Below are 14530 nucleotides of genomic sequence, written 5' to 3' on the forward strand. Positions count from 1 at the left end.
CCAACCTAAAACAGACATGATGATGCCTTTGAGTGACTTCCAGTCCTCATTAATTGCACACAAGCAGATTGTGAATAATCCATTCAGGTATGGATTTGCCAGAGCATTCAAGATAGGCTCATTTTTGTACCCTTTCATCTAAAACACTCAGCTGGCTTGATAATTGCATCCTGAGAGGATGATAATTATAAACCCAAGGACCCCCTAAGGAAGTTCCCCTGCCTTCTAGGAGCTTTCAGAGCCAGAGATTAATACACAGGGAGCAAAGTGTTCCCATGCAGTAATTTACTTTTTTGATGGATGGTTAGATGGAGAAGTACAGCACACTCCTGGAAGTACTTGTGGCAGGAAGGACCAGGACCTAATGCATAAAAAATAAAAAACCAACCTCCTGCTCTATAGTAAGTAATGACTTACTGGGAAACACTGTTAATAATGAAGGCTAGTTCATGTAGTTCCTGTTGTTTGGTTAGTTCATTTATTTCTATTTAACTTGTTTCTCTGCAATGCTCTTCCCAGAGCTAATCACCAAAGTCATTAAAATAATAATTTTACAACTTTATTTTAAAATCCTATGTTGTGCTTGCATGGATTTTTAAGGGTCAGTTCTCATTTGCACTGGGATTTTGGTAATTCTGAGTCCCTTAAGTAGAAGTTGCTGTGTGACAGTCTCATGTAGAAGACAAATCTCTACCTGTAATGCCAAGGAAATGATTTAATGTCAGCACTTGATCTTGGACAGTTCTGCATGAGTCTTGCAAGAAACACCTGGACCATGTAAAGGTGTAGTTGGGAGAGGGGCCTTCCTTGGCAGCTTCAGTAGGAGACAATCAGGCAGGTAGGGGATACCAACCCCAGCAGTGGGGTGGAGCAGATACAGCAGAGACATGGTTCTGAGCTTGGGCTCTGGGTGGAGGCAGATCTACATTAGTATCCCAATTCTGCGTTCTCATAACTGTAGGATCCTTGCACAAGTCACTTTATGAGCCTCAGTTTCTTAATCACATAAAATAGGATAAAAACAACCTATTTTTTAGCAGTGTCATTCATATTGAATGAAATGATGCACATACACACTCTTAGCAAGTTCTTGGTAGAAATAAAGAATTCAATAGATATTCTTAACCTCATTTTTATTAAGTGAATAGACAAGGGTCATTGGATTTCCCAAATCAAGGAAGCAAGTAGGCAGCAGGTATCTGGCAGAGAGGGTGGCCATCATATCCCAAGGCTTAGGTGTTCAGGCAAGGTCCACTAGCATCTCAACAGATTGCCCCATCATTCCAAGGACCAATGCTTTCTTTCCTCTGTTCTGGTTTATGATTCTATTGGGTAGGCAAAGATTGTCCCATATTTGCCAAGCATGGAAGCTCCCCCTGTGGAATTTAGAAAGCCCAGCTGTTTCTGCACAGCGCTTCTCAGTCCTGGCTGCACACCACAACCTCCTGGGGCTTTAAGAAAAAAACTCATGCCTGGGCTCTACCCCCAGACATTTTGCTATAATTATTTGGGGAAAGACTCAGGGATTTGTATTTTTAAAAACTCACTGGTGGATTCTAATGTGCAGCCAGCTTGCAAAACTACTGACTAGCAGTTTAACAAGTAAACTAAACATTGTTTCAATGGCAGCAGAATCAGTAAATATCCAGTAGCAAGATAATTGTCCAACCCGCAGTTGGTTAATTTCCAGTTAGAATAATTTGTTCTTCTGTTTGCCTTCTGTAAGTAAGCATTTGACTGCTGACCTCTCCCTTCTTTTTGAAACTCTCCTCTCTGGATTTCCCTACCCCCACTCTTCTGTTTACCTTCTCACTGTTTCGCTGGCTCTGTTCACATATATTTTGGATGTTTTTGACATGCTTTTACTCTTTCTGAAATTTTTCTGATACAGCTTCTGCTCCTAGTATCCACTATCACCTATATGCTAGTGATTCCTATCCACTGAGATAGATAAGTCTCCATGTTGACATATGGTTGTGTAGTCCCAGCAACCTGGATATACCTGGGCCACCTCAACTACAACAGTTTGGCAATCTTTTATTTATCCTTAGTTTCTTGACAGCACACAACAACAACAACAATTTCCACAATGGCCATTCTAACTTGTACTGCTTTCTTTCCATTCCTTCTTAATCTCCTTTGTCTTCACTCTCAAAGGATCACCTTGGTCCACTACCTTCTGACCCCAATGACAAGCTCTAGAGTATGAAATTGACCAACTTCCTCACTTTCAATGATCACTGTCTCTGACCCACAGCGACCCCTCCTTGGGTTTCTGAGGCAGTGTCGCTACAGAAGTAGATTGCCCAACATTCCTTCTGAGAAGTGGATGGTGGGTTTGAACCATCAGCCTTCTGGTTAGCAGTCAAATGCCTTAGGCACTATGTCACCAGAGCTCCCTTCAATCATCTATCGGAAAGCAGAAAGCACAGCTCTTCTGAGAAAAGAAAAAGAAGGTAAAAATTATCCCTATTTGGTAATTTTAGTAATTATCAAAAAATGGTAATCATTTTTTTAAAAAAATGATCACTAAGATTACCAAATAGGGGTAATTTTTACCTTGTTTCTTCTCTCAGAAGAGCTGTGCTTTCTGCTTTCCAATAGGCATTTCAATATATAAAATTTGGAGTTTGGGGGGTGGGTTTCCAGGTTGGAACTATAAATTTGAGAGTCATTAGTATCTACATTATATATTTAAACCATGAGACAGCATGAACTCCCCTAGGACAATGAATATGGATGGAGAAGAGAAGAGATCTACACAATGAGATCTGTGGTCCCCCAATGTTGAGGCCAGGTTGGCTAGGACAAGCCAGCAAAGAGACCAAGAAGAACAACTGGAATTAAGGTTAAACAATGTCAGGAAGCCAAGTGAGAAAGTGTCTCCATAGGAGGGAGTGATCAAAACCATGTTAAATGCTGTGCTGGTCTAGTGAGATGAGGTTGATTCTTAAGTTAAACATTGGATGTGGGACAGTGGAAGATCTCACAGTCTGGTAACGACAGTAGTTTTGGTGGAGTGTATAGGAGGAGGCAACCCTTGCTTTGGAATATGTTCAGGGGAGAATTGGAGGCAAGGAAGTGGAGTCAGCAAGTATGGGCAACTGTTTCCAAGGGTTTTGCTGTGAAAGGGAATAGAAAAATGAGTCTATAACTGGAGGAAGCAAAGGACTTTTAATTAAGTTGAGGAGATAGGATAATATGTTTATAGCTAATAGAAATACCCAATAAAGAGGAAAAAATACTGAAGGACTTTCTTCCATTAGTTATTTCCAATCTCCATTTACCTCCAGTCTCTCTTTGGCTCTAGCACCTTCACTTCAGTACACAAATATATGCAGTCTTCTTTATCTTCATGTAGCTGAAATCTCAAGAGCTTTGGAGGCAGACCATCCTGAGGTCAGATTTGGTTTCTGCCACTTTCTTGCCTTTGTGATCCATCTCTTTGAGTTTCTGTTTTTTCATGTGTAAAATGAGGGAAATAACTCTGACAAGATGTGGATTGAATTGTGTCCCACCAAAATAAGTGTTGAAATTCTAACCCCTCTACCTGTAAATATGATCTTGTTTGGAAATAAGTTTTTCTTTTAGTTAATGAGATCATACCAGTGTAGGATGTATCCTAAACTTAATCACTTGTGAGTTATAAAAAGAGCAGAATAGACAGAGATACAAAAAATGGGGAAATGCCATATGAAGACAGATAAATGTAGCAGAAGAAGTACAGCCAGAATTCTCCTTAGAAGTAAGAATGGCCAGATTTCGTCTCAGGTAATTTGGTCATGGCCAGACATCATCTCATGTACTTTGATTGTCTTAAAGGACAGGTCCCTGGAGAAGGATATCATGATTGGTAAAGTAGAGGGCCAGCAAAAAATAGGAAGACTCTCAATGAAATGAATTAACACAGTGGCTGCTCTGATGGGCTCAAACATAGCAAGGATTGTGAGGATGGCACAGGACCAGACAGTGTTTCATTCCATTGTACTAGGGTCACTATGAGCTGGAGCCAACTCAGTGTAACCTAACAACAACAACAACATGTGGCAGAAGCATCTATAAGCCTAGGAATGCCAAGAATTGCTGGCAGCTATTGTTGAAATTGAAGCTACGCTGAAGAAAGTGGCAAAAAACAAGGCTTCAGGAATTGATGGAATACCCATTGAGATGTTTCAACAAATGGATGCTGCACTGGAGGCACTTACTTGGCTATGCCAAGAGATCTGGAAGACAGCTACCTGGCCAACTGACTGGAAGAGATCCATATTTGTACCCATTCCAAAGAAAGGTGATCCCACAGAATGTGGAAATTATTGAACAATATCATTAATATTGCATGCAAGTAAAATCTCACTGAAGATAATTCAAAAACAGTTGCAGCAATATATTGACAGAGAATGTCCAGAGGTGCAAGCTAGATCAGAAGAGGACGTGGAATGAGTGATATCATTGCTGATGTCAGGTGGATCTTGGCTGAAAGCAAAGAATACCAGAAAGAGGTTTACTTGTGTTTTATTGGCTATGCAAAGCACTCAATTGTGTAGATCATAACAAATTATGGATAACAATGAGAAGAATGGGAATTCCAGAACACTTAATTGTACTCATGAGGAACCTGTACATAGACCAGGAGGCTGTCGTTCAAACAGAGCAAAAGGACACTACATGGTTAAAAATCAAGAAGAGAGTGTGTCAGGGTTGTATCCTTTCACCATACTTATTCAATCTGTAAACTAAGCAAATAATCTAGAAACCTGGACTATATGAAGAAGCATGTGGCATCAAGACCAAAGGAAGACTCATTAACAGCCTGCAATATACAGACAACATACTGAGATTGCTGAAAATGAAGCTGACTTGCAGCACTTACTGCTGAAGATTGAAGACTATAGTCTGCAGTATGGATTACACCTCAATATAAAGAAAACAAAAATCCTCACAACTCGACCAATAAGCAGCATCACGATAAATGGAGAAAAGATTGAAGTTGTCAAAGACTTCACATTACTTCATTCTATAATGAACACCAATGGAAGCAGCAGTCAGGATGTCAGATGACATATAGCTCTGGGCAAATTGGCTGCAAAAGACCTCTTTCAAGTGCTGAAGAGCAAAGATGTCTCCTTGAGGACTAAAGTGAGCTCGACACAAGCCATGGTATTTCAATTGCCTGATATGCATGTGAGAGCTGGACAATGAATAAGGAAGACTGAAGAAGATAAGATTCTTTTGAGTTGTGGTGCTAGTGCAGAATGCTGAAAGGACCATGGACTGCTAAAAGAACTAACAAATCTGTCCTGGATGAAGTGCAGTCAGAATGCTCCTTGGAAGTGAGAATGGCCAGACTTTGCCTCACTTACTTTGGTCATATAGTGAGAAGGAATCATTCCCTGGAGAAGGATATCATGCTTGGTAAAGTGGAGGGTCAATGAAAGAGGGGAAGGTCCTCAATGAGATGGATTGACACAGTGACTACAACGATGGGCTCTGGTATAGCTAGGAGTGTGGAGCTGGCACAGGACTAGGCAGTTTTGTTCTGCTGTGCATGGGGTCACTATGAGTCAGAGATGACTCGATGGCACCTAACCACAACATGTTGTTGTGGTTGTGGTTAGGTGCCATTGAATCATCTCTGACTCATAGTGACTAGGGAAGAGCTGCCTCCTCAGAGTAGAGCTAACCTTAATGATGTGGATGGAGTAAAGCTTTCAGGACCTATTTGCTGCTGTGGCATGACTCAAAGTGAGAAGAAACAGCTGCAAACATCCATTCATAATCAGAACATGGAAGGCACAAAGTATGAACTAGGAAACTAGGAAGTTGTCAAACATGGAATGGAATGCACAAAGATTGATATCCTGGGCATTAGTGAGCTGAAATAAACTGGTTTTGGCCATCTTGAATCAGACAACTGTATGATCTACTATGCTGGGAATGACAAATTGAAGAGGAATGGAGTGGCATTCATTGTCACAAAGAATGTTTCAAGACCTATCCTGAAGTACAATGCTGTCAGTGACAGGATAATATCCATACACCTATGAGGAAGACCTGTTAATATTACTATTTTCAAATTTATGCACCAACCACCAAAGCCAAAGATGAAGAAATTGAAGATTTTTTACCAACTTCTGCAGTCTGAAATTGACCAAACATGCAATCAAGTTGTGTTGATTATCACTGATGATTGGAATGCAGAAGTTGGAAACAAAGAAAAATCACCAGTAGTTGGAAAATATGGGCTTGGTGATAGAAATAACGCTGGAGGTCTCATGATAGAATTTTGCAGGACCAACAACTTATTCAACCCAAATACCTTTTTTCAACAACACAGACGGCGGCTATACACGTGGACTTTGCCAGGTGGAATCAGATTGACTACATCTGGTAGCTATTAGAAGCTGAAATAGACAAAGAAGGACCTCCCCCTAGAGCCACACTCTGGATTCAGACTTCAATCCTCCTGAACAGTGATAAAATAAATTTCTGTTCTTTAAGGCCATCTTCTTGTGGTATCTTTTGTTATGGAAGTACTAGGTAACTGGTAACTAGGTAACAAGTGACACATGGTTAGTGTGAAAATTAAGATAATAAATATAAGAAACTTATGTCTGGTTCATAATAGGGGTTTGACAAATGCTAGTCTTCCTACAAAGAATGGGGAGGGATATTCTTAATTTGAATTTCCTCATCCTGAAACAAGCAGCCCTTGTGGTGCAGTGGTTAAAGCACTTGGCTGCTAACTGAAAGGTCAGTGGTTCAAACCCACCAGCTGTTCAGCAGGAGAAAGATGTGGCAGTCTGTTTCTGTAAAGACTTATAACCTTGGAAACCCTATGGGGCAGTCCTACTCTGTCCTATAGGGTTGCTATAAGTTGGAATCAACTCAATGGCAGTGGGTTTGGGTTTTGTTGTTCATCCTGAAGCAAATTTGTTCTCTCTCTTCTTGTTCAAAGACCTTCTTGAAAAAGTAGTATATCCTCAAAGATTCTTCTTTAGTTTTCATTCACTCTTCAACCCATTGCAGTCTGCTTCCACTGACATCCCTCCACTGAAACTCACAAAGGCCATGGCTTATGCCAAAGGTTACTTTTCAGTCCCTGTCCTCATTAACATCACTAAAAACTTTGAGAAGTTGACCACACTACTCTCCTTATCAGTAAAATGGGAATCATGGTATCTACATTACAGGATAGTTGTGAGGATTCAGTGGGTTAGTCCAAGTAAAGTGTTTAGACCAGAGCCTGGAGAAAAGTGTTAGTGATGATGTTGATAATGATGATGATGGTGGTGGTGGTGGTGATGGAGAGGATGGGGCTGAGCACTAACTATGCAGGTTTTAAAGCAGAGAACTCTCCCTGGCCCACCCAATCCCCATTCTACTCCAAGTGGTTCAACTTTGGCTCAAATCTGCAAATTCCATTCAGCAAAATAAAAGCTCATTTGTTAATTTGATCTGCTTTTCTTAAAAGGCAGTTTGGGTACTATCTATATTTTAGAACCTGCCCTGTTGAATACTCACTCCCATTCTCAAGTGGGTTATCTCAGCATGTCATTTCAATCATATATGGTAAGCTTCTTGAGAGGAGTTTGGTAAATACAATTTTCCCATTTTGTTGCATTTGCATTGATATTTTGGTGACCCAGTGATGACTGATGACCCAGAGAGCTGCCCTGGATGACCAAACTCAGTCACCTCAGTTCTGGTGATGCTATAATCTTCTTCAATGGCTCTTCTCTAGTTGTCTTCCCTTAAATAATTTTTCATCCCTAAATATTGATGTCATAGTTGGCTCTTTTTTCTGCTCACTGAATATCAGAATTTGGTGCCCTAGATGGTCCAGTATAGGATTTAGGTAGTTCATGAATCCCTGAAATTATATGTACATATATATACATTGTACACATATGCATAGGTACATTTTTCTGGAAGAGGATGTATAATTTTCATTTGGAATCAAATTCGCTGTTTGTGTTGCTGAAAAAAGGCATTCTCAAAGAAGACTCAAGAATGAAGAACCAAGCTAATCTGAGTGATTCATTTTCATCAGCACTGGGGGTCTTTACCTGTCCTGATCTGAAGACAAGGAGAGACTACTTTCTCCTTTTGGTGAATAAATAACTTTCCAAATCTGTCTGAAATTAAAAAGTATTCTTTTTCAGGCAGAGACGTGTTATATACTTCCTGTGTCATCCTTTAAACTTCTCCCTGGCCATAGCAAGCCAAGGTTTTATATTCAACTAGCATACTGTCATAGACCAACATCGTGGCATCTGCTTAAAATAAAAGCAAAAGAGGTTTATTGAGGGATAGAGACAGTGTGGGATGGGAAGATTTCCAAATTCACAATGTTAAATTGGTCGGTGCGTGGAACAAAAGTAAACATTTTTGTATAGTTGGAGCAGGAGCTAAAAGTTACAAAATCATAATTGGTTGAAAGATAATCAGGTGAGTCAAAGGTGGGGTATCTAAAAGCAGGGATTTAGCAGGGATAGTTGGATAACACATAAGTGGGATTACGTGATAGATTAAGGGTACGTGTGCTTGAGTTTATTACAGGATGCTCACTGGGTAATAGAAGGACAGGTTTCTCTGGTAACTTATTGTGATAGTTGGAGCTGTGTGTCAACTTGGCTGGACCATAATTCTGTGTGGTTTAAGCTGTTGTGATGTGGTTATTCCCCTGATGGGATCAGATGATTATGTTTTGAGCAGGTAATCTGGTGAAAGGGAGTTTCCCTAGGGGTGTGGCCTGCTTCCAGTATATCTATGGACATTCTGGGAAAAGAGACATTCTTCTGTGGATCAGGATTCTGTTGTGCTGCCTACAACTGTCTGTGAGTGAGCAACCCACCATTCAGCCTGGAGATCTTGGATTCATCATTTGTTGAAGTCAACAGCCAGTGTACTGCCTGACAGCCTTGAGCTCCTCATCTCCTGTGGCTGCAAGAGTTGGGAAAAGCCTCCAGCTTGACATTTGATCCAGGAGCTTTGGACTTGCCAGCTTCTATAAGAGTGTGAGCCATTTTCCTAAGATAAATTTCTCTCTCTGTACATATATATCTGGTGGATCAAACCCATCAGCCACTCTTAGGAAGAAAGATGGGGCAATCTACTTCCATAGTGATACTGCCTCGGAAACCCAAGGAGGGGTCGATATGAGTCAGGTCTGACTCGATAGCACATAACAACAACAACATACATATATGTGTGTGTATATATATATATAAGCTTTACTGGTTTTGTTTCTCTAGAGAACCCAGTTTAACACACTTATTAAAATTGGTTTCTCAGTGATGACTGTTCTTGAGGGTCCATTGGAAGATTTATCGATAATGCTGTGCATTGAGACCCTTTGAGCATAAACTATCACATCTTGCATCTGTTTGACCACAGAGGAAAGATGCTTTGGGAATAGATTGTGCTCTCTTGCATCTGCCAGGCCTCAGAGAAAAAGAATGTTCCTATAGGGTGTATAAAGGAGCTCTGGTAGCACAGTGTCTAAGGCATCTGATTGTTCACCAGAAGGTTGGTGGTTCAAACCCACCAGCCACTCTGTAGAAGAAAGACTGGGCAATCTATTTCCATAAAGATTTACCACCTCAGAAAACCAATGGGGGTTGTTATTGAAATAGGACCAAACATGGGTCCCTGCCTGGTGTGCAGTCAGGCCAAAACAGTTTACACACTGAGTGATTAAGAGGAGAGAAAATTATTTATTGCAAAGTGGTAATGCAAGGAGACAGGGGTTCACACCCAAATCTGACTCCCTGAATCTAAATCGAATTACAGTTTTTGTAAGTTTCAGGAGAGAGAGTTATGCATATTCGTAAAAATTTCAGGAATTTGGGGATGGGATAGTTGATGATTGGCTCAAATTTCCTTCTCCTGGGTTTAAAGGGACAGTCGTTTTTTAATCCAGTGTGCTTGCACACCGGATGAGTCACACCAGCTTCCTGTCATCAGCTGATCAGGGCTTAGGCAGAGGGGAGAGTCTCACTTCCCAGCAACTTTGTTCCTGGTTGTCTCACTGCGCACGTCCACAGGCCAAGGTACTTTTCAAGTTGTCTCCAGAAACACATTAACATACTTATCACCTGTTTCTAGAGGATAACATGGAGACAATGTAAATTGACCTTTCATTCCATTCAGTTCTTAAGGAACTGAGTTATCATATTTATTTATCTGCTTTCAACTGGGATGCAGACTGAACTTTGACTCTACCTGGTTTCACTGTGAGTCAGAATCCACTGGATGGCAGTGAGTGAGAGTATTATAGGGTATATGATTAGGTCAGCATCAAGGTTAGAGGAACTGCTGTTAGAAACCAAACCAAACTCACTGCCATGGAGTCAATTCCAACTCACAGTGACCTCCTCTGGGTTTCCAAGGTTGTAAATCTTTAGGGAAGCACACTACCCCATCTTTCTTCCACAGAGCAGCTGGTGGGTTTGAACCACTGATCTTCTGGTTAACAGTCAAATGCTTTAACCACTACACCACCAGAGCTCCTTGCTGCTTAAGAAAAGGCAGCTTAAGGTTCTGCTTTCAGATTTCTATTTTCACACAAGTGCTTCTGATTTTAAACTCTCACACAACACCCATGTGGTTATAATTAATTGTATACTTTACTATTTGTCCAGCAAGATTAACTTGTGTGATGATACTGAGTTTTGTTCATTTTGGGGTCCTTAGTACCTAGCCCAGCTCTATAAATATTGATTGAAAAGCTAACTATGTTGCATAGTTCTCAATTAATAACAAATACAAAAAAACGCAATATAGCCAGGTCAGCTGCATTTATGAGTATTTAGCATATTACCAGGCTAGATTATGAATATGTATATGAAAAAAGACTATTGAGACAGAAATTCCTGAGGGAAATATAAAAATATCACCCTATTTCTTTCACTGAAAAAAAAATTTAGAATATTCCACTATTATTAGACTCCAATAAATATTCATCCTTTATCCCTCCAGGGGGGTCCCAAGCTTCCTGCAAGCGAAATGAGTGCTAAATGTACCCAGTAAATCACTCTGATTGTTTTTACCCTGTAGACAGAAAGGAGGTCTTAGTTGGTTTGCTTCATCAACAGCCTAAAGATTTAAAAAACTTTAAATTTTAATTCCCAAGACTAGAGGAGGACCAGGTAAAACTTTACACACACCACCTCTGTGTTTAGGGAAAAAAAATTCCAGTGGAGAAGGTAATAGCCTCCTCTTGGGAACAAAAGTCTCCACCAAAGTGCAAAGTCTCCCCTCCCCCATCCACCCTCTCCAGGGGAGCTCTCAGAACTAACAATGCTGCCACTGCTAACACCAACTAAATTGCAAATCCCTGCAGGACAGGAGCTGGGCTGCTGCTTCTGGCGAGAAACGCTGGTTCCCATAATAGTTTCTCCAGTTACTGAAGGCATCAATCTCCATGACCAAAGTGCTCGGTCAGTAAAGCCCAGTGCCAACGAGATGTGCAGGCACAGCTTCCATTCCTCCAATTAACCCCCCTTTTTTCCTGGCTCCTGGCGGCACCTTGATCCCTTCTCAATACTAGGCCCTGGGGAGTCTGGGTTAGGGAATGTGCATAGGTTGGTACAAATCCGTTATGGCGAACAACACAGAGTGCCCTACTTACTGTGTATGGATGACAGAACAATTGAGAGTGCCTGTAGTGACAAACCATACTTTGGACTTGAAGATGGGCCCTGCATGTCCTTTTCCTTGAAGACAACTAAATGTTTTAATTCATACCTGAAAACAAGCGTGTTACAGAAGCAAGTTGCCGATGACCTACGACAAGGCAGACCTTGCCAAGCTCAGAGTTGCCTGAGTATGACCATCTTTTTCAAGTAAATCAACATAATTGGAATTAGGATTTTATCTCAAAAGGTAGAGAGATGGAGCATCATGGGTATTATATTATATAATTTGTGCATGACTGTTAGTAGGTGGAAAGTAAATAATATTGGCAAAAGAAGAAAATGCAGGGGTTTGACTAAACTGGCAGCAAGATTACCACTTACTCGCGCTGTTAATAAAATAGGCTGGTGTGATTTGGTTAAGTTCTCCACCTCCGCCCCACACTTTTACATTTTTTTAAATGCAAATAAATTTCTTAGAACTAAAGACATACTGTTTAGTAAAACAGCAGGAGATTGCTTTAGAAAGTTATACTTCTTCAAGTCAGGGTTTGTGTTTCAAATCTGAATAGGCTGGACAGTTCTTCTCTTCCATAACAAAGGGGTGGGGGGGAGGACATTTTAACCAAGAGGCAGAACCAAGATTGCCTTACCTAGGGGCAAGTTTTGAAAGTTCAGAGAAAAACCCATAAATCGAAGTTGTAAACTGTGAGGTTGAAGCATAGAAACATTTGCACAAGAGCAGTTTGCTGCAGGCGTTCAGTGCTCACAGTCCCGGAACTGGGGCTTAAGGTACTTTTTCTGATTTATACATGAAGAAATTGAGGCACAGATTTTAAAGACAGACCGAAAGCCATGAGTGTCACTGATGGAGACCCTCTCCTAGAGGAGAAAAAGGTGGAGGAGATTGTTTCCGGCAAAGAGACCTGTATAAACTCAAAGTAATTTATTTAAAGAACCGAAAGCACCACTAACAACCAATAAATAAAAGATGGAAGATGTAGGTTGAAGTCAGGACAGCTGGCGAACAGATTAACCTCAACCTGGGACATCTTTCAATCAGCTTTGCACAACTGTCTTAATCTATGTAAATTGCTTGTTATATAACTCCACTCACTTGATGGACAGAAATGGGGACAGTCCAGATGTTAAAGGAGGTGTACCCATCAAGCAGGCTGCTCCAGCTTTCAATATACCAATCCAGTCTAAAACAAACCTAAGCAAAACAAAAACACAACCAACCAAACATGCCATAAACAACTAAGAATATTTTCTAAAGCAATTAGCTGGCCTGTCACTTTCTGGTCTGCCTGGCTCTAATTTCTGAGAGCTCCAAAAAAATTGTGCTGAACAAGGAGGTACCACTGCTTAATCAGGTCTTGCCAATTATTTTGCCTGATTTAACTTTTTTCTACCTCATTGCCCCTTTCCAGCAGTATTGTGGGCTCCACTCAGCTTCCCAGTGCCCAGCAGGCGGTGGAGTTCTTGAATAAGCCTTAGTCAACCACTCTTGATGGAAATTACAGATCACTCTAAAGAGCTCTGGTGATGTAATGGTTAAAGCAGTTTCTGATTTATACATGAAGAAATTGAGGCACAGATTTTAAAGACAGACTGAAAGCCATCATCTTTGTTCCTGCTAGCCAAAAGGTAGGAAGTCCAAACCTGCCAGCCACTCTGTGAGAGAAAGATAAGATAGTTTGCTTCTGTTAAGATTTACACATTTGCAAACCTATGGGGGTCACTATGAGTCTGAAATGACTCCATAGCAGTGGGTTTTTATAGATCACTCTGATGTCTACACAGATGCTCAGCAAGAAAAAGACCTGATGATCTGTTGTTAGGTGCCATCAAGTCGTCTCCGACTCATAGAGACCCTATGCACAGCAGAACGAAACACCCCCTGCTCCTGCGCCAGCTCGCTCGGTGATCCCTGCCATACTTGAGCCCATCGTTGCAGCCACTGTGTCAATTCATCTCATTGAGGGCCTAGCCCTCTTTCATCGACCCTCCACCTTAGCAAGCATGACATTCTTCTCCAGGGTTTGGTCCCTTCTGAGAACATGACCAAAGTAGGTGAGAGAAGTCTGGCCATTCTCGCTTCCAAGGAGCATTCTGGCTGCACTTCCTCCAGGACAGATCTGTTAGTTCTTTTAGCAGTCCACGGTACTCTTAGCATTCTTCGCCAGCACCACAACTCAAAAGCATCAACTCTTCTTTGGTCTTCCTTATTCATTGTCCAGCTCTCACATGCATATGAGGTGATTGAAAATATCATGGCTTTTGTCAGGCACACCTTAGTCCTCAAGGAGACATCTTTGTCCCTCAGCACTTCAAAGAGGTCCTTTAAAGCCAACTTGCCCAGTACTATATGTCTTCTGATGTCCTGACTGCTGCTTCTATTGGTGTTGATTGTAGAACCAAGCAATGTGAAATCTTTGACAACGTCAATCTTTTTTCCATTTATTGTGATCCTGCTTATGGTCCAGTTGTGAGGATTTTTGTTTTCTTTATACTGAGAGGTAATCCACACAGCAGACTGTATTCTTCGATCTTCATCAGTAAGTGCTTCAGGTCATCCTCACTTTCAGCAAGCAAAATTTTATTGTCACAATTGTATTGTAGGTTGTTAACGATTCTCCCTCCAATCCTGATGCCATGTTCTTCTTCATATAGTCCAACATATAGATTGACTAAGTATGGTGAAAGCATACAACTCTGACACACTCTGTTCTTGATTTTAAATCATGGAGTGTCCCCTTGTTCTGTTCAAATGACAGCCTCCTTGTCTAGGTACAAGTTCCTCATGAGTACAATTAAGTGTTCTGGAATTCCCATTCTTCTCAATGTTATCCACAATTTGTTATGATTCACACAATCAAATGCTTTTGCAT

This window comes from Orycteropus afer, unplaced genomic scaffold (genome assembly GCF_000298275.1).
Source record: "Orycteropus afer afer isolate SDZICR_OR568_19922 unplaced genomic scaffold, OryAfe1.0 scaffold00285, whole genome shotgun sequence".
NCBI classification, from domain to species: Eukaryota; Metazoa; Chordata; class Mammalia; order Tubulidentata; family Orycteropodidae; genus Orycteropus; species Orycteropus afer.